This window comes from Dromiciops gliroides, chromosome 3 (assembly GCF_019393635.1).
Source record: "Dromiciops gliroides isolate mDroGli1 chromosome 3, mDroGli1.pri, whole genome shotgun sequence".
Taxonomy (NCBI): Eukaryota; Metazoa; Chordata; class Mammalia; order Microbiotheria; family Microbiotheriidae; genus Dromiciops; species Dromiciops gliroides.
In genome coordinates, this window is record NC_057863.1 from 282,462,204 (window position 1) to 282,483,164 (window position 20,961).

Here is a 20,961-nt window from a genome sequence, read left to right on the forward strand (position 1 = left end):
TGACTGGTTGAGAGAAATTACAACCTTAAGAACAGCAATAATAATATTTTAATTAAAAATGCTCGAAGGCAGACTGTGCAACATTAGGCAGCTTATGAAAATAAGAAGATAAATCTTTGGTCCACTCTAAAGTATCACCAGGCATAATTTATATACCTGCTCCTAACCCAGAATCATAGAATATTAGAACTGGGAGTAACTTGAAAGATTTCGATCCAATTCCTCATCTTGTGCATGAGTAAACTAAGGCACAGAAAGGCTAAGTAGATTGTCCAAGGTCATGTTGCTGCTAATTGTGGAGACGGAACTTAAAACCAGGTGGCCTGATGCTCCTTTCCACACCTCCGTGGCTTCTCTATCGCTTTCTGGAGATGATCTTTTCAAAGAGACAAGGATCTTCCCCAGTGATGCTATTGTTAGACTGAGGGATGCTGAGTTTCCAAGGACTATTGAATTCCATTCTTTAGACAGATAATGACCTCCAAAGTTAATTAATGGCATGTTATTTTTTTTTCAGATGGAAAGAGAGCTATTATTTAACCCATAAGATAGTAGAAGGCTATTTGAGAGTTCTTTGACAGTCTTCCCATAAAATGAGTTATTCATTTCATGTCTTATACTCCCTAGAAAATAAAGTGGCAAAGAACTAGAGATTATTCCACAGCACAAGGATCAATGAGAAGGGTGGGTGTTTTCACACATTCTATCATCTTTAAGTGTCAAAGGTGTCACTTCTCTCAGACTAAAAAAAAATAAAAAATCATCGATTCTCTACTTAAGATAAAACCACTATTGCACTGAATACAAAAAACAAAAAAAAACCCACGCAGGGATATACTTAACTGGTGCAAAAGTACATCCTTCTTTTTTCAGATATAAAAATTTGAGCAGTAAGTAGTAGCTGTCCATAGCCAGTGTATTTGATGCATATAAGAGGATAGGGACATCATACACCAGGATATATAAAGACGCCAATTAACTCACCATACCAAGCACATCAAACTGTATATGAATTCTGTGATCTCAAAACTGTTTGGACATCAAATTATTTTAATTCTCAGGGGCAGCTAGATGGCTCAGTGGATCAAGTCCTGGATTCAGGAGGACCTGAGTTCAAATCCAACCTCAGACACTTGACACTTACTAGTTGTGTGACCCTAGGAAAGTCACTTAACCCTCATTGCCCTGCCAAATTATTTTCATTCTCTCCTGACTTATGACCATATATTCTTTGCCCTTTGAATCATCTACACTTCTGACCTATTCTTCTAGATGCCCCAAATGCATTTCATCCCTTGAGAAAATAACATAAAACTTTTGGAATACATGGAAAGCAGTAGAGGAAATATTATATCTCTAAGTACCCGGATTAACAAAATAAAGAACAGATTGATGTGTTGAACATGCAACTAAATAAATTAAAAAGCAACAAATCAAAATCCCCAAATTAAATGCAAAATAGAAATTCTGAAAATCAAAAAAGTTAATAAAATGTAAAACTAAAAAAACCATGGAATTTGTCAATAAAACTATATTTCAAAAGAGTTAATGAAATAGGTAGGGGCAGCTAGATGGCGCAGTGGATAGAGCACCAGCCCTGGAGTCAGGAGTACCTGTGTTCAAATCCGGTCTCAGACACTTAACACTTGTGACCCTGGGCAAGTCACTTAACCCCAATTGCCTCACTAAAAAAAAAAAAAAAGGAAATAGATAAAGTGTTAATTTGATTTTAAAAGAAAAGGAAAACCATTTTAAAATGACAAAGTAAAACTCACAACAAATGGAAAGGAAAATAAAGCCAATTATTAAAAATTCTTTTCCTGGTCATATGCTGACATACCTGATAATTTAAATGAAATTAATGTACTTTAAATAAAAATCCAAATTAGCTAAACAAGAGAGAATTTAAATGGCCCAATTTCAGAAAAATAAATTGAAGAAGTCATATATGAAGTCTCAAAGGAAAAAATTCCAGGATTAGAAAGATTTATAAATGATCCATCAAATGTTTAAAAAATGATAAATCCCAATTTTACATAAACTGTTTTTAGAATAGAAATAGTAGGGGGCAGCTAGATGGCGCAGTGGATAGAGCACCAGCCCTGGAGTCAGGAGGACCTGAGTTCAAATCCAGCCTCAGACACTTAACACTTACTAGCTGTGTGACCCTGGGCAAGTCACTTAACCCCAATTGCCTCACTTAAAAAAAATAGAAATAGTAGAAATATTACAAGATACACTACCTTCTATGATACAAATATGGAATTAATACCTAAACCAGAAATGTAAATCAGATACAAAAACACTATAGACCAATATCCTTAATCAATATGAATGCAAAGATTTTGTATAAAATATTAGCCAAGAAGTTACAGAAACTTATTAAAAAGATTATACTCTCATTTGATAGAATTTATATGTGGAATACAGGGTTGTTTCACTATTAGGAAAACCAGAAATACCATATTCATAATGAAATAATATATAGCACAATTCCATCAACAGATACATAAAAACACTTTTCCAAGCACATTTCCATCAAAATATAGTCCGGGCAACTTGAATTCATTGGGGGTAGCCAGGTGTTCTTTTACTATTTCCTTACTTATTTTGGAAATTGACTCCCGATCAGTTTCTTCTGTTCTGCTGTTTAAAGTGTAAATATTTTTTTTACAGAGCAACTTTGCCATTTCCCTCTTGTCAGTTATCATAGTACCATCCACACCATGCAAAAGTCTTTCCTTTCTATGATCCTTCCTTTTCTGTCAAAATAACTACAAAAATCAACTCTTTTGTTAACTTTATATGTGAGATTTATATATATGTATATATGTATATCTATCACCTATCAACTCTATATCTATCTTTATATCACCAGTATCTAACCTCTCTATCACTTACCTATCATATCTTTCTCTTACATATCATCTCTCTCTATCACCTGTCTATTCATCCATCCATCCATCCATCCATCCATCCATCCATCTATCTATCTATCCATCAATCTCCTCATCTATATTGTAAGTAGTTAGGTGGCACAGTAGATTGTGTGGTGGACTTGGAATCAGGAATACCTGAGTTCAAATCTGGTCTCAAACAATTATTAGCTGTGTAATCCTGGGCAATCCATTTAAACTCCCAGTGCCTCAGTTTCCTCATCTGCACGAGGAAGATAATAATAGTACCTACATCTGAGGGTTGCTATGATAATAAAATTAGATGTTTATAAAGCACATTGCAAACTTTAAAGCCCTATATAAATGCTAGTATATAATATATAGTATATAAGCTATACATATATGTATGTATCTGTGTGTATGCAGATAGATACAAATAGATATGCTATAAATCTGTAGCATCTTATATAACATCTCTATCTATCTTATCCTTACTAGGTTTTTAGCTCATCATTACATATATTCTTCTAAAATTAGGAAAATTAAAGTTATATTCCTAAGTAAAAGATAATTTCAGTAGAACACTCCAATCAGGAAATATTCTCAAAGGGAATTCTTTGATTCCTATTATATGTAAATATAATACTTTCCTCTCTAGGAATTTACTTTTTTTAATTCCAATTTCTTAATTTGATTATTTTTCAGTTCAAATTTGTAGTTTCTTATATATGTTCTACTAGTATGAAATGAGGAAATACTCGAATCTGAATGTTTCCTGCAAAGCTTTTCTTTTCATAGTCTGTTCCTTATGGTTCACTCTTTAAAATAGATAAGTAAAGGTCATATGTTCTGTGCATTTTCACACATTCAGCATCAAATCACTTGGAGATCTAAGCTACGTTGCTACAATTTCTCTCATCTTGCGGCTGGAATAAGGTCATTGGAAATGGAGGCAGCAGCCTAGTTTAAAGATACAGAGCTTGAATAATAGTTGCAAGGGTAAGGTGGGTAGTTGCACAAAGTGATAGTTTTGAGTTGAAGGTGGATAGCAGCAGCACACCTCCTGAACTACAAGCTATTCCACAGCCATCCTCAGTGCTATTGATTCTGAAAACTACTCACTCTTTTGTTTGTTTTTGGACTTTAACTCAATTAAGTATTTATTAAGCACTGTTACTATATGTGTCTGGCACTCTTAGGCATTAGAGCAGGAGTGGGCTGGTAAATGTTTAATATCTGGTTCTCTGAAAACATATAACGCACTTTATATTAACAAAACTAATTAATTAACTGCTGATTATTAATTGAACATAATTAATATATTAGCATTAACAATTTCTCCATTGCTTTCCTAGGTCTAGACAATCAACAAAACCAGAAACCAAGCCTTGATTTGTAGCACTTGACAGTTTCCAAGGTGCAAATGCTCAACTGAAAATTAGCAATTGATATCTGATTGCTTACTGCTTCAGGGAGGGAGGGAAAGAGGGAAGGAGGAAAGGAGGGATAGAATTTGGAACTCAAAACTTTAAATAAAAATGTTTATCATTTTTGAAAATAAATATTAAATATTAGTAGAATAAATGGATTATGATGGGATTGAAGTAGGTGGACAACAGAAGTTAATTTTTCTGCTAAAATTAATCATTAAGCTGATCTTCTTTGATATTAAAAGTTTTTGAGAAAGAAAATAAAAAGAAAATTAGCAATTAGCTCATAAACCAGTTGTTGGTACCAGCATAGGTCTGCAATAGAGATAAAAAGACAAAAAGAAAAACATTGACTGGCTTTAAGGAGCTTAGAGTTGACTGGGGATAATATACCTTGTCTTCATATAGCTAAACTATTCAGGCTCAGGAATTAAGTTTGTTGGTAAGAGGCAGCAATGGATTTGTCAGTAACATCTACTGATTCCTTTCAGAATGTTAGTAATATAGAATTTTGTAATTACAAGCATTATCCTTCCCTTGTGAATGTAAAAGAAATACCATTGCTTGTGAAAAACACATGCAAGTATACATATATAGACATTAGCAATCACCTGCCAAACTATCATGTAGATGCAAGACAACCACATATATTAAGTGCTGAACAAAGGGCCCTGTACAAAAATTCATCTTTTTGCTGCTTCTAGAACATGCTTTAGAGTCCAAAATTCAGAATGTTAAAAAATTAAATCTGAAATTCAAGCCACAAACAAACTTTGGCATCTTCTTCCTTTTAGTATGACACAGATACCAGGCAAGTTCATAAAAAAGAAGCCCCCATCTCTATGAGGATGAACCCAAAGTCAACCATGGAGCAAATTGGCATTTTTATTTCCATGGGTCTCATCCAAACTTATCACTATATATTGTGTTCAAAGATGTGGTATGAGCAGAAATAGATTTCTGTGAGATGACTCTCACATGACTAGTAGAGATCAAAGTGGGAAACCATAAGTAGATGCCTAGAAGTAAAAGCTAGAATTGGGGTCAAGAATCTACCTTCTTGCTACCAAATTTTTTGAGCAGTTCTTATTCTGAAAGTTGTTTCTACTAAAGTACATTCATCTTTCCTTAGTAGGAACAAACCATAAACCCTATAACTAACTTTAAAAAGTGTGGAGGGTGTTGAGAACTGAGGCTAAATACTTTATAGTAAACTGATATTTTGTTCACCCTCACGGACCTTTTAGACTAACATTCCCTCTGAATCAACAGATATCCTTAGTTTACTTTTGTAACTTTCCTTGGAAGGTCATAGGGAAGTGTAGTTGCAAGCAAGAATAAGGAAAAGGGGCCTTGTTGGCCAGAACCTAATAGAAAATAACAGTTAATGGAAATATAATTTGGAACGACTCTGAATGTATTCACGTGTTCAACTAATAGCACCTGAGTTAGACAGGAAAGGAAACTAGACACTTCTCAGAGCCAACCAGGGAAAGGGTGCTCAGTATTTAACCTGTAATTATAGTATCAGAGAAAGTTAAGTTACTAGGCATTTACTAGTAAATTGCACTTCAATATCACTGAAAGACATTCAAAAAACAAAGAGGAGTGGGAGTGGAGGTGGGGGTAAACTCTAACACTTCTCCATATAAGACTTCGGCAGTGTTCCCTTTTCTCAGCTTTGTACAACCAGAGGAAGAAATGTCAAATGATAGGTCCAAGCTACTTACAGAAGTACTTGAAGAGAGAAATTTGTTCCTGTATATTTAAAATGGAGTTTAAGTGTTTAACCGACAATAATAGCTCAAATAATGCTCAATTTAGTGTGGAGAAGTTGGAATACAAAATAACTTGGTAGCAAGAGAGTCAGTCCTCCTCTTCCTCCTTCTTAACGAGGAGAAAATTTATAAGACCTAACAGGGATCCCAGAAAAAGTTAACTAACTGGGGCAGCTAGGTGGTGTAGTGGATAAAGCACAGGCCCTGGATTCGAGTACCTGAGTTCAAATCCAGACTCAGACACTTGACACTTTCTAGTTGTATGACCCTGGGCAAGTCACTTTACCCCCATTGCCCACCAAAAAAAAAATTAACTAATTGGTGTTTTGAATCTCTGTGTGTTGCATAAATATTTGTTTTTATTACCTTTTCATAAGTGTTTTTAAATTGGATGAATCTTTCCCCTAATAAAATTACATTTAGTTAAAAATAAATGTAGTGGGGCAGCTAGGTGGCACAATGGATAGAGCACCGACCCTGGATTCAGGAGGACCTGAATTCAAATCTGGCCTCAGACAATTGACACTTACTAGCTGTGTGACCCTGGGCAAGTCACTTAACCCCAATTGCCTCGCCAAAAAAAACAAAAAAATATAATAAAATAAATGTAGCTTTTCACTACTATGGTTCCCAATAAAGTATCTGCTTGGAATTGGAGCCTTATTTAAGTGTGTTGTTTTTTTCCCTTCCCCCTCTTGGTCTGGTCAATCAGGAAGGAGTCAGGAAAAGGAAAGAAGGATAAAGCATGGAAGAATATGATTATACTTCCAAAATATGTTATACTGAAAAAAGTTATGATCTTTTAAGAAAAATATTAATTTGATTGGGCACAAAATTGAACTTTGACAGGACTATGTTATACAATGAGTTTCATAGTGATGCCTATCTGTTATGCATTTCACTATGGACTGTTAAATTGGGAATCAAAACTTTTTAAGATGTTTACAACCATCCTACATTTTTCAAAAAGGTGCTCACTTGCTTTCTGTCTCTGTGTGTGTCTGTTTCTATGTGTCTCTGCCTTTGTTTCTGTCTGCGTGTGTGTGTCTCTCTGTGTGTGTCTCTGTCTCTGTTTCTCTGTATGTGTCTCTCTCCCTCCCTTCCTTTCCTTCTTCCCCTCTCCCCCTTTCTCTCCCTTTTCACCTACTCCCCCTCCTCCTTTTCTCCTGCCCTCACCTCTCTTCCTTCTCTCCCTCCAACCTTCCCATTTTACTTCATATCATAATGCATGAGACTTAGTTATATTCAAGATCAATGACAAACCTTGCAGCTAAAGGACAAGGAGTTTCTCATTTCAAGCCTATGGGGCCTGACAAGAGTGGGAAAAGATGAAAGTAATGCATCACATCAGACATCCTGAATTGCCTCCTTCCCACCTGTGTCACCTTAAACCAATTCACCTTTTTGGCTAACCTTTTCCTCCCTTTCTTCATCTTTCAAATGAGAAGCTTGAACTAGGAAATCAGGCTGGTAAGTACAGAGTGGGCAGAATACTGAACTTGGAGTCAAGAAGACAGGTTTGAATGACAACAATGATACTTCCTCTATGACTTTGGATGATAAATAATAATAGTAGCTTACATTTATGTAGCAGTTAGGTGGCTCAGTGGATAGAGTGCCAGGCCTGGAGTTAGGAAGACTCGTCTTCCCAAGTTCACATGTGGCCTCAGACACTTACTAGCTGTGTGACCCTGGGCAAGTCACTTCACCCTGTTTACCTCAGTTTCCTTATCTGTAAAATAAGCTGGAGAAGGAAATGGCAAACCACTCCTATGTCTTTGCCAAGAAAATCCCAAATGGGGTCACAGAATTGGACATGACTGAAATGATCAAACAGCATTTATATAGCACTTAAAGTTTTGCATATAGCTTTCATATGTCACTTAACTTCTCTGAGACTTATATACCTTACCTGCAAAATGAGAGGGTTGAGCAAGGTGGCCTTTGAAGTTCCCCTCCAGTTCTAAATCTATGATTCTCTATTATTATTACTGAAATTAGTAAAACCTACAAGAATATTCATACAACATTTATTTGCCATTTGTTGAATATTTACTATGTGCAAGATACTGTGCCAAGAACTGAATAGTTCCCTCACCTCAACAGAAAAAAAAAAGTGGAAAAAATAATGGGTTTGTTAACAAGTAATTTCTGAGCATTTGAGATAGTCATTTTCCAACACTTCCAGCTCTTTAAATCTACTGATTCCATAATTCAAAGTTATTAAGCAAAATACTTGCATCAGCAAAGGGTTAGGTTTGGGATGCTTTTTCAGAAAAGCAAACCCAATGCTTAACAAATGCACCCAAAACCCCAAACAAAAACTTGCTGAGCTGTTTCCTATTTGTGCTTTGCCAACAGTGAAGGTGAAATGATTTGCTTAGGCTATGAAAAGAAAGATGAGTGAACATAATGGCTGACACTAGATCTGTCAGAGATCCCCTTAGGTCATAGGGATTATATTCCAGTCTTTAACTACAAAGTCAGCAGGCAATTCTCTTGCCCCCGTCAGTGCCCAGCACAGCCTATACATTATCAGCAAGAATTCGAAAAACATACACAACCACACGGGAGGACTGCACAGCAGTTTTCCCATAGCATTCCTCCATAAAATGACCATGCCTACTCTTCATCTTGGTGTGGAGATGAAGCTGGGTTTCCAAAGGTGATGTCAAAGCAACACAAGCTTTGGCAAGTTGCACCGAGCTGGAAGAACTTTGAATACAGGCCTATTTCTGCTATCCAAGAAGCAGCCCAGATAATTGGGGTGAAGTTCAGCTGCAGAAGGCCAGTCATTAGGCAATGAATGTGATTGGTCTCAGCAATTGCAGGGAGGGAGGGGAGGTGCAATCTGCATCAGTGGAGGGGAGTATACATGCTGAAGAAATGAGAGCTCATTCCAAATAGCAAAGTATTTTGTGCCATTAATGTTTGATGCAAAAAAAGGTTGTCGACACTACTTCGAACTTAAATGGTGAATAAAGTTATAATCGATGGACTCAGGCTTAAAAGAAAATGTTTCTAGACACCACTAAGTGACTAATGCAATAGGAAAATACATCACACTCTCTGATTTCCAGTACTTCAGTCAGTGTTCAAACAGAATTTATAAAGCAGATTATTCAATGCACCCCACATGACAAGTTACATGGAATCAAATTTATTTAGCTCAATGGCAAACAAGGCTCAGATGAAACTACAAAATTTTATAAATCAGAGGAGACAATTTCCTGGGGTAGCTTGAGGCTATAAATGCAAATGAGATTAAATTGAAAAAGAACAATGAAGAGACCACTTTTTTAAAAATATCAATTCTTTTTCCATTCTGGTCTCAAGTCAAATATATGTATATGTGTACATAAGTTTACATATGAGTGTGTATGCAAGCCTTTCTGGTCACATCCATGTAAATATACATGTGAATGGTCTATTTGAGTGCTTTATGTGTTTCTGTATTGGTTTATGAGCTCCTGGGAGTCCTTCTGCAACATCTGCATTTCCATGGGGCTAAATCAAGGTTTTATTACCCATTTGCATTGCTACCTTGAGTGCCTCTACAGGCACCTGTAACCTACTTTGGGAAAACCTAGACATGAACCACTTACGTTTTGTGATATTTGACATTTTTCTTGGAGTAACTTTAAATGAGGATAATGAGTCTAAGAGAGAAAATGATGCTCTTGGGATTAGTCCCTTGGACCTGTATCATGTGACCCCAGAATACTGATAGCCCTGAAACACAGGTTTAATAAATGTTTATATATGGTCATCTCTGCTCTCACCAATAGAATGTAATAACCTTGAAAGCAAGAATTGTTTCATTTTGTCTTTGAACTCCTAGGGTCTAGCAGTATTCCTTTCACATAGTAGGTATTTAATAAAAAAAGGAAGGAATAAGCATTTATATAGCACCTACTAAATGTCAGACACTGCCCGGAACTCGAGAAATATTATCTCTATATTCTATTCTATTCTACTGTCTATATTTTATTCTATTCTATATTCTATTATCTCTATTCTAATCTACTCTAGTTTATATCTCATTTGGTCCTCACAACAATCTTTCAAGGTAGGTACTGTTCTTATCTCCATTTTAGAGTTATTGAAACTGAGGCAGTGATAAAATGACTTGCCCAGGGTCACACAGTTAGTTATGTGTCTGAGACCACATTTGAACTCAAATCTTTCTGACTCTAGGTCCAGTGCTCTAATCACCACATGACCACTATATTAATTCATTTAAAATGCTTATTGAGACATGAATGAACGAATTAATGAGTGAATGAATGATTAACTTGGCAATCTGGTTTCCTGACAGAAGATTGGAAAAAAAAAAAAACAGATTAGAAGCTAGGCAAAAGCCAGCTAAAAGCATACAGGCACACTCAAAGTAGCAAAAAATAACATCCAGACAACAACAAGAACAACAAAAACCTCTAAAATGCTAACACAAGAACTCAAAAAGCATAATGGGCTGAGAGTTCCACACATCCTTATGGACCTCAAGGAAAAATTCACTGTAATGGTTCTGAGGTGCCAAGAAAGGGTTAAATTCTGTTCACTGTGCTCTATTTAAGGAGCAAGTCAACTATGTTATTCATTTTGGAAAGACTTTCATCACAAATAGGTAAAATAAAATAAAATTTTGATGCTAATAGTATTAACCTGAAAAAGTTATATAGGTGTAATACCTATGAATAAATGAATTACTTGGAGATTCCAAGTAATGAGAAATTACCATGTTAATCAATCATTTCTCTACAATCATATCTCATTCCCTGCCTATACCATCATACCTTATTCCTGTCTTTTTCATTTCCCAAGTCCCCTAAATCAAACTATTCATGCCTGACAATTAAATTTCTTCAGTTCAATTCAACAAATATTTGTCTAACACCTATTCTGTGCAATGCAGTGTATTTAATGTCCTCATGAAGTAACCAATCTACAAGAACTCATGATATGTATTGTCGTTGTTCAGTTTTTTTCAATCATTTCCAACTCTTTGTGACTCCATATGAGGTTTTCTTGGCAAAGATACTGGAGTGGTTGGCCATTTCCTTTTCCAGCTCATTTTATAGATGAGGAAACTGAGGTAAACAGGGTTAAGTGACTTGTCCAGGGTCACACAGCTAGTAAATGTCTGAGGCCATATTTGAACTCAGGAAGATCAGTATTCCTGACTCCAGCCCCTGTACTCCATCCACTGAGCCACCTAATTGCTCATCATGATATGTATGTTAATAACTATATAAATTATATGTTGACAAAGAAACTAACATTACAAAAATGAAATAACTATATATTAATAAACAGATCATTATTGTATACTGATGTGGGTATCAATAGATTTATTGGCACCATCATATAAGAGATTAGTTATTACAGAACAAAGGTCCAAATGAACCTCAAATTAGAAGATATACTCATATAAAGATGACAAGAACATGCCACATAAAACTGCAACAGTTTCGATCTGACCTACCTAAACTAACTGCCAACACTGAAAAATCAGAAATGGGAAAAAGTCATTACCATTTACCTTAATTATTACCATTTTCACCAAAATTTTATCCTATGTAAAGAGATCACTATGACAAGGAAGTCACCTAGAAACCACATTAGCCAGGAAACACAATCTCCTTAACCAAGTAAATTGACATTGCAGCCAAGGGCACACAAAGTCATTTATAAAATATATAGATGAGGATTGGAAAAAATGCAAGCAGCATCACCTCATAAAATAGCAAAATGCATGGAAGTGAAAAGAGTCTGCAGCAAACTTCGCAAGTGACCTAACTACACCATGTCATCTCAAGGACGTCTGAGACTGAAACTAATAAAGGAACAACAAATGTACATAAAATACCACAGATTTGTTGCCATTTCTATAAAGATCTATTTTCCTCATCAGTGACTGGAATCACCATACCACACTTGGATTCTGATACTGCAGGCTTGGATTTGCTACAAAAGGAAACAGAAATGGCATTTAAGAAGATGAAGTCAAGAACAGCAGTTGTATAGAAGTAATGATGAAGGGGAGATGGAAGGGAATAAGCATTTAGTGCCTACTACATGCCAGGAATTGTGCTAAGTGCTTTGTAAATATCTTACTTGAACTTCACAACAACTCTGCAAACAGATTAAGTGACTTGAGCAGAGTCACACAGCTAATAAGTATCTGAGATTGGATTTGAACTCAATTCTCCCTGACTCCAGGTTCAGCGCTCTATCCCCTGCACTACCTAGATGCTTCTAAAAGACTTCCTCTGGTAAAGACTGAGGATATGGATTGTAATATTGTCATAGACAGTGGAGCACAAGTGACCATTATGTTCCAAGGACTCTTTGATAGACATTTGATAAAAATACCTTTAGGGGCAGCTAGGTGGTGCAGTGGATAAAACATGGGCCCTGGATTCAGGAGGACCTGAGTTCAAATCCGGCCTCAGACACTTGATACTTACTGCCTGTGTGACCCTGGGCAAGTCACTTAACCCTCATTGCCTTAAAAAAAAAGACCCCCCAAAAATACCTTTAGAACCTCTTCACTGAATTAGTCCTGGTGGGCAGAGTGACAAAATCCACTTATACTTGGGTTACAGGGAAGTTACCAAGAAATTTCCCACAGAAGTTACTAGTGTCAGGGCAGCTAGGTTCTACAATGGATAAAGCACTGGCCCTGGATTCAAGAGGACCAGAGTTCAAATCCAGACTCAGACACTTAACACTTACTATCTGTGTGACCCTGGACAAGTCACTTAACCCTCACTGCACTTCAAAAAAAATTTTTTAAAAAAGAAGTTTCTAGTGTCAACAGCACAACAGACATCATGGTACTGGTGTCCAAACCTACTATCTATCAATGAAGTGTCAACACTCACTGTAACCAATTCCAGTTTTGTCAAGATATTATCAGAAGCCTAAAAACAAGTGGGAACCTGATGTCCACATGCTTTGAACCTGGAAGAATATGAGGAAAGACTAATAAAGTGATTGGTTAGAGAAAAATGGCCTTATACTTTCCATTGACAAGTCTTGCAGAGCTTCTGTCAAGTGTGTAGTTTACATGATATCATAAGAGTGAGCACCTATCCAGAGAAGATTGATATGCTCATGAATTGAACACAATCAAAGGCTTGCTAAGATCTAGTGGGTTTTGTTGCAAAGTTGTCACAAACATGTTGCTCTTGCTGAACCACAAATTGTCCCTATGGGGATGACTTTCCTTCAGTAAATGTCATCCCTCTGCTCCTCACTGAAAAGTAAGATAGTTGGCACAGTGGAGAGAGCACTGGCCCTGAAGTTGGGGGGACCTGAGTTCAAATTTAACCTCAGACACTTACTAGCTGTGTGGACCTGGGCAAGTCACTTAACCCCAATTGCCTTAAACATCCAGGGCCATTTCTAGCTGTCCTGATGTAGATATCTCCACTGGACCTGGTTGGCTCTGGAGGAGAGTGAGGGTGGTGACCTTGCACAGCTTTCCCTCACTTAAATCCAATTCAATGCAAGTCATGACACTACTCTGATGCCACAGCTGGTGACTCTATGAGGAACAAACAAAGGAAGTAAAATTGTTCAAGGCTAATTCCCAGAGTTCTGGCATCTGTCTCATTTCCTCAATGTCCATCTCCTCCCATAGTCTCAACTTACACTCACTTGAATCTCAAGCTAGTCCACTCCAGTCTGTCACTCACTCTTATGTCCCCATTCATACTTCTCATTTTCCTCATTAGATTTCTGCCACCCTCCTTCAAGAAGAGCAGATGTGGCTCTTTTCTAGAGTATACATGGACAAGTTCTGAAGACTTCTGGGCCTGCAGAAAATTGGACCATGGAGTCTACTCCCTCTCCACTAAGGGCCCTCATCTGCTCCAGATACACACATCCAGCTTGCACTGGTTCAGTCATGGAGGAGCCTGACTCTAATGAAGGGGATTAGGCTCTCTTTTCTCTCATTTTCCAGTTGACTATACCACCAAACTGACACCCCAAGGGTGATGTATTTAAAGCTTAGGCTTTGGGCCATGTTTTGCTTTCTTTTCCAAAGTGGGAAGTAGAAAGGTACTCAGTGTACAATCTTATTCAGGTATAGGAAGGTATTTATTTTCTACACACAAAGGAAATGCTAACACAAATATTCACAAGCATGAATTGGCAGAAAGATTTAAAATAGGACTCAGTAATTTAATTTATAACTATGGTTATTCTCTCCCAGAAGCTTGAGACTTAAATTTCATCAGAATATAAAGCAATTTGGGGGATTATTGAATAGTTACATTTTACCTTGGTTTTATACTGTCCCTTCAATGTCCATGTCCACTCTGGGCTCCTCTTCTTATAAGAGGTCATCTTCTGTGCAGAAAAGTCTCCTACCTCTACTCAGTTCCACCCATTGGACCCAAGACTGCCAAACTCCATCAAATCACAAAGTTACCTCTAAGGATAGAGATCCAACTTGAGGTCATTATTCAGTTACCTATACTCAGAAGAGAAACATAAAAATAAAGAGGCAACCAAGGCTCTAAAATCCAGGCTCAGGTTCACCTAAACAAAACTGTCCTATGCTCACCACTGCATGATGGCCTGGTTTGGGAAAAGGGTTAGCTGTCCTTCTTCCCCCATCCCTCATGAGAAGCCCCAAAGTTACATGATGTCACTTGGGGGATATAAAGAAGCAAGGTCCATGGATGAAATATTTGCTTTTAAAAAGATCCAGTGAGTCATTACTTCTTCTAGCATACTTTGTCATTCTTTGAGTACCCAAACATTGAGCTAACCCAAATAGTTGGAAGCAGGTATGGCAGCTCTATGAAAAACCTGATAAACACATAACACCTCTCATCAAGATTATGCCAGACAATTGGATGGCCAATCCATTGAGTTAGTCCACTAGCTGACAAATTGGTGATAAGCACTTACAGATGGGCAATAAATTGGGCAAAGCATTAAAACTAAGGGAAAAGGTGATGGACTGCATTTGGAAAATTGCACAATGTTTCAAATAATCTCAAGCTACTCCCCACACAAAGCCTACACTGAACACACACACATAAATACTCTCTTTATGATGCTATAGAGAATACTAAAGTACAACAAAATCTCTGAATAATCAAAACTTCAAGGAGATGCAAAAGTTAATGGAGAGGTATACGGTGAGCATAAGTAGGTGATAACATATTTTCAACAAAGAAACTTTCAACATATTTTCAAGAAGTGGTTTAAGGGCTATCATCAAAACTGTAGATGATCAGAAAAGGAAGTGGTCCAGTTATCTTGTCAAAGTCATGGATAGCAACTGGCATCCAAGTTCTACAATGATGCCCATAAAAATGTAAAAGAATCAGGAAAAGGCCTCCAGAATATTAGGAAATATTTTATGGAAGACCTATGGGGAACACAATCTTAGTAAAAGATGAGAAGGCATTATGAGATGCAATCTACCTTGATAGATCTACCCATGTATTTATGTGTATAAATTACATAAGTACAAATGAGAAATGTATACAAGGTCCCAGGAGAAATTTTCAAAGGAAGAGATGACATTAAGCTGGAAGGATCCGGGAGGAAGTAAGACCTGAATTGGACTTAAAGGAAAGATTTCAACAAGAAGGAGTTGGGAGACTTTATTAGCTGCATGGAAGATAGCAAGGACAAAAAGCACAGAGAACACAGAAGGCGGGGTAGAACAGCAAATATTGATGAATCCACTTTGACCAGAATACAGAGTACATCAATCAATCAGTAAACAAACAAGCATTTATTAAGCCCTTACTGTAAAGATTAATATGAAAAAAAGACTGAAAACAAAGATTGGAGCCATTATTATGGAGGGGCCTGGATGTCAATTTACCCTTTATATGGTGGACAGTTGGATCTGCAGAAAGATTCTAAACAAAGCAATGGTACAATCAGACCTGAGTATTAGTGGAAGTGAAATAACATCTCAAATAGGAGATGATGAAATGGAAGAAGATTAATTAGAAGATTTTTTTTTCAGGGCAATGAGGGTTAAGTGACTTGCCCAGGGTCACACAGCTAGTAAGTGTCAAGTGTCTGAGGCTGGATTTGAACTCAGGTCCTCCTGACTCCAGCGCCGGTGCTCTATCCACTGCACCACCTAGCTGCCCCCAAGAAGATTTTAAAAAATAACCTAAGTAATGAGGGACTGAATTAGGGAAGTGGCAATATAAATAGGAAAGAAGGGATGGACTTTAAATATACTAGAGATATTAATAACATTTTGTGACAGAATGGATGAGGGAGGGTTAGAGGGAGGGAAGAAATTGAGGTTTCAGCATAAATGGAAAAGCTAGGTTTAGGGATGCATATTTTGAGGTGAAGTTGAAGAATTTTGTTTTGTATATATATATATATATATATATATATATATGATGATGGGTGCCAGTGAGACTTTCAGATGGAGATACCCAGGTAAGAAATGCAAAACAGGAGCTCTGGCTCTTAAGGAATGAGGCTGGTGATTTAGATTAAAGAGACATATGGGCTTGGATGAGATGCCAAGGGAGAGAGTATAGAAAGAGAAGTCAAGAGTACCAAGGACAGCACCTTTAATCAATGAGGAATAAGAGAAACATTTAAGTTTATGATGCTTCTATTCCCCTGAAACTACAACAAAATTTTTTTTAAAAAATTAAGTTTTCAGCATCTGCTCCTGCATAAGGACACAGCTGACAAATGCATTACTTTGGGTAAATGGACATTAATAGAGTCAGTTCAAGAGTCAGAGATTTAGTAAATTGGGATTCTAGAAGGAAAAGGAGCAAAGCTCAAGAATCAGAACAAGATATAGGGCCCCAAGCATACTTTAGGTGTGATCAGCACTTATACAGAGTTGTTTCCTGACTCCTTCATTTACTGAGCAGGGAAAGATGACTCAGAATTTATCTGATATTTCTTTTATTATGAGAAAGGTTTGACAGTTTCCTGCCTCACTTTCTTACCCAGATTTCCGTATCCCTGACTCTCTCATTGTTTCTACTGTAGCTTTATGAGCAATTTCTCATCTTACTTATCCAGAACTTCATCATACTATTAATAAATGGACATTCTTGGCACTTCTCTCCATCCACAGTCTCTCTTCTTGGAAAACCTCATTTGTTCCCAAGGGTTTATTTTAGTTTATTTGATACTTGATAATATGCAACCTCTGAGAATTGAGACCATGTCTTGGATACTTTGCAAGTGTTTGCCTTTTTGTGCATACTTAATAAACACTGAAAGGCTAAGAAGTCACAGTGAATAGAGTGCCAGGCCTGGAATCAGGAAGATTCTTCTTCCTAAATTCAGATCTGGCCTCAGACACTTCCTAGCTATGATACCCTGGGCAAGTCACTTAACCTTATTTGCCTTGGTTTCCTCAACTGTAAAATAAGTTGGAGAAGGAAAAGGCAAATCACTCCAATATCTCTACTAAGAAAAACCCAAATGGGGTCATGAAAAGTCGAATACAACTGAAAAACGACTCAACAACAAAAAGGCTAAAACAAGGAAGAAAAATTCAAGATGAAATGCTTGTTAATGAGAAGATGTACTTGATGCACACATAGATATGTTATTTTTAAAAAATACTTCATTTTCAATAACTTTGTAGCAAGGTCATCCATCTGTAGGGGTACTTACAAATTGCAAGTCTGCTACTTAATTTGTTCTTATATTTAATTTCATCATCCTGAGCATTTGAAAGTTATATTTGGATATTTCTTCAGTAATTACTAAAATTTCAAAATCTCTCTATCAATTAAGCTTAGAGCTCCCAGCCCAGTTAGTGAAATGTTATTTATCTTAAAAAGTGGAAAAACTTCCATTCGCAATAGTTGCTCATATCTCCCTATATTAAAATCTTTAAAATCCTAAAATCAAAAAGTTGATGAATATTCAATTTATCAAAAGTGAAATTAATAGTAAATATAAAGGTAATTATTTACAATGATTTAGATGTGAGAAAGATCACATCTAGAATCACTTGTGGAAAATAGCATACTTCATTCTGTGTTCAATCGATATCAGTTCTTTCTTTGGAGGTGGATATTATGCTTTGTCATTAGTCCTTTGGGATTGTCTTGGATCATTGTATTGCTGGGAATAGTTAAGTCAGTCACAGTTCTTCATCAAATAATCTTGCTGTATCTATGCACAATGTTCTCCTGGTTCTGTTCACTTCACTATATATCGGTTCATACATGTCTTTCCAGGTCTTTCTGAAATCATCCTGCTTGCTATTTCTTATAGCACAATAATATTCCATCACCATCATATACCACAGCTTGTTTAGCCATTCCCCAATTGATGGGCATTCCTTTGATTTCCAATTCTTAGTGGCTTCTCTTTATATCCTCAGTAGGTAAACAGTAGGAACTTAATAAATGCTTGTTGACATGATCTGACTATCAAGCTTGAAAGGGACAGAGAAATGGTTGGTTTGTCAGTCACCTGAGAACCAGGAGAGTTAAGATTGAAATCAATCATTACCAGAAATCTGGATCTTAGGCAATTAATATTTTGTTCATTCATGAACTTAAGTTGCCCCAAAGATGCAGGATAGAGCCTCAAAAGCCTGCTTCAATGGGAGTATACTCACAGTGACAATTTCAGAAGCCCTGGAATAATAGTAATAATAATAATAATAGCTAGAATTTATATACAACCTTAAAGTTTGGAAAATGCTTTACCCATATTAACTTATTTAAACTAATGAAAATTTAAAGCAGTTCTGGCAATAAATATGTCAGATGGCAGGAACAGCTAGGTGGTGCAGTGGATAGAGCACTGACTGGGCCTGGAGTCAAGAGGACCTGAATTCAAATTTTCACCTCAGACACTTACTAGTTATGTGACCCTGGGCAAGTCACTTAACCCCAATTGCCTTAAACATCTAGGGCCATCTCCAGTCACCCTGATCTAAATCTTGCCAGCGGACCCAGAAGGCTTTAGAAGAGAGAGTGAGGGGGGCAGCTAGGTGGTGCAGTGGATAGAGCACCAGCTCTGGATTCAGAAGGACCTGAGTTCAAATCTGGCCTCAGAAACTTGACACTTACTAGCTGTGTGACTCTGGGCAAGTCACTTAACCCTCATTGCCCTGCAAAAACAAAAGCAAAAACAAAAGCAAAAAAACCCAAACAAACAAAAAAAGAAGAGAGAGTGAGGTTGGTGACCTTGCATAGCCCTCCCTCACTTAAATCCAATTCAGTGCAAGTCATGACATCACTCTGATGCTATGGTCCTTTTTGAGAATGAAGGACCAAGAACAATGTCCAGTGGCTATGAGCTGTTTCAGCTCAGTTCTCTGACTTAGTTCTATCTTATCTTTATATCTTCTTTCAGTCATGATTTTTAATTCTTTCTTTTTCTATTGCTAAGTACTATTGGTAAAACAGTTCAAGAGGGAAGTCAAGCAAATGAAATGACCTAGTTCTAGTTGAAAGGCACTTTAAAGATTTTCCTATGGGGATTCCAATTCCCAAGTAATATTAAAATAATCAAATTGTATTCCTTCTATCTCAAAACATTTCTGAAACAATCATTTAAAGCAAAGGCTACAATAGTCTACATATTTTTCTCATCTTTCAAGATGTAGATTGTCCACAATTATACATCAGGCAGGAAATTTTCAGGAGTATTCATGCTATACTATAGTTCCTATCCTTATCTGGTGATACTTAGCATTGTCACAAAGAATAAAATCTTTTCCATTTTTTCTCCTGAGACCTGAATATGTGTTTATGTGTGCTTTCCCCCCTCCCCTATCCCAGCACATCCCTTAGAAGAATATAGTTGGATATAATCTCTGATCTTCAAATCACTATCCCAGGATTATAATACCTTTCTCTGTGGAAGCAAGGTTTCTGTCATGGATTAAAAGGTTTTCAAGGAAGATATAATTCAGTCATGTCAAAATGGTAAAATACTTAAGATTTAAGACTTGAGATAGGTAGAAATCATATTTGAATATTTATTGGTGGCTAGAGAATACTCTTTACTTTTTAAAATAATAAACATTTTTATTTAAAGTTTGAGTTCCAAATGCTATTCCTCTTTCCCTTCCTCCTCTCTCTTCTTCCCAAGGCAGGAAGAAGATATAGGTTATACATGTGCAATTATGCAAAACATTATGATATTAGTCATTTATCTATGAAAACTTCAATAAAAGAAAAAATGAGAAAAGTGAAAATAGCAGTCTGTGTTCAATCAATATCAGTTCTTTCCTTTAAGGTGGATAGTATGCTTCATCATTAGTCCTTTGGGATTGTCTCGGATTATTGTATTACTGAGAATAATTAAGTTCTTCAAAGTTTTTCATCAAACAATATTGCTGTCACTGTGCACAAGGTTCTCCTGGTTCTGCTCACTTTACTATACACCAGTGTTGAATATTCTTTGACATTCAGTAAGTTCAATTGGGGTATAGTGTTCCTTAGCAAGAGGTATATTAATCTCTCTGGTCACTCTCGGAATCCTGATAGGCCTCTATTTTTATTCACTATTAAAATAAATTCATGCCTCTATTCTCATTCACAAAAAGTGCTTTTGCACAAAATGACATATAAATTCATTTGCACTGCTAGAGAGATACCATCCTATAATATTTTCCTATTGGGAAGGAGGCTATTTCAGAATATTATAACAATAATACTAAACATTTAATTTTCTTGAGAAACGCTTTAAAGAATTATGTTCCATGATGTCCTGCAGTTCTCATTTTAAACAGATTTCATTTTTCCTACCTGCAGAAGAAAATTCAATATAGCATTTGTCAGCTGCAAATAATCTTCAACAAGAGAGAGAATTCACATTTAAAGATGTCTGCTGCTCTTCACTGCATTTGAAGAG

The 20,961-nt window shown here is 36.6% G+C and overlaps 1 protein-coding gene across 1 annotated transcript in view; it reads right to left on the minus strand.

Annotated features, from left to right (window-relative positions):
• The window catches only part of LANCL3 (LanC like 3), a 105,002-nt gene that overhangs the window by 59,945 nt on the left and 24,096 nt on the right, over window positions 1–20,961 (minus strand). The window lies entirely within an intron of this gene.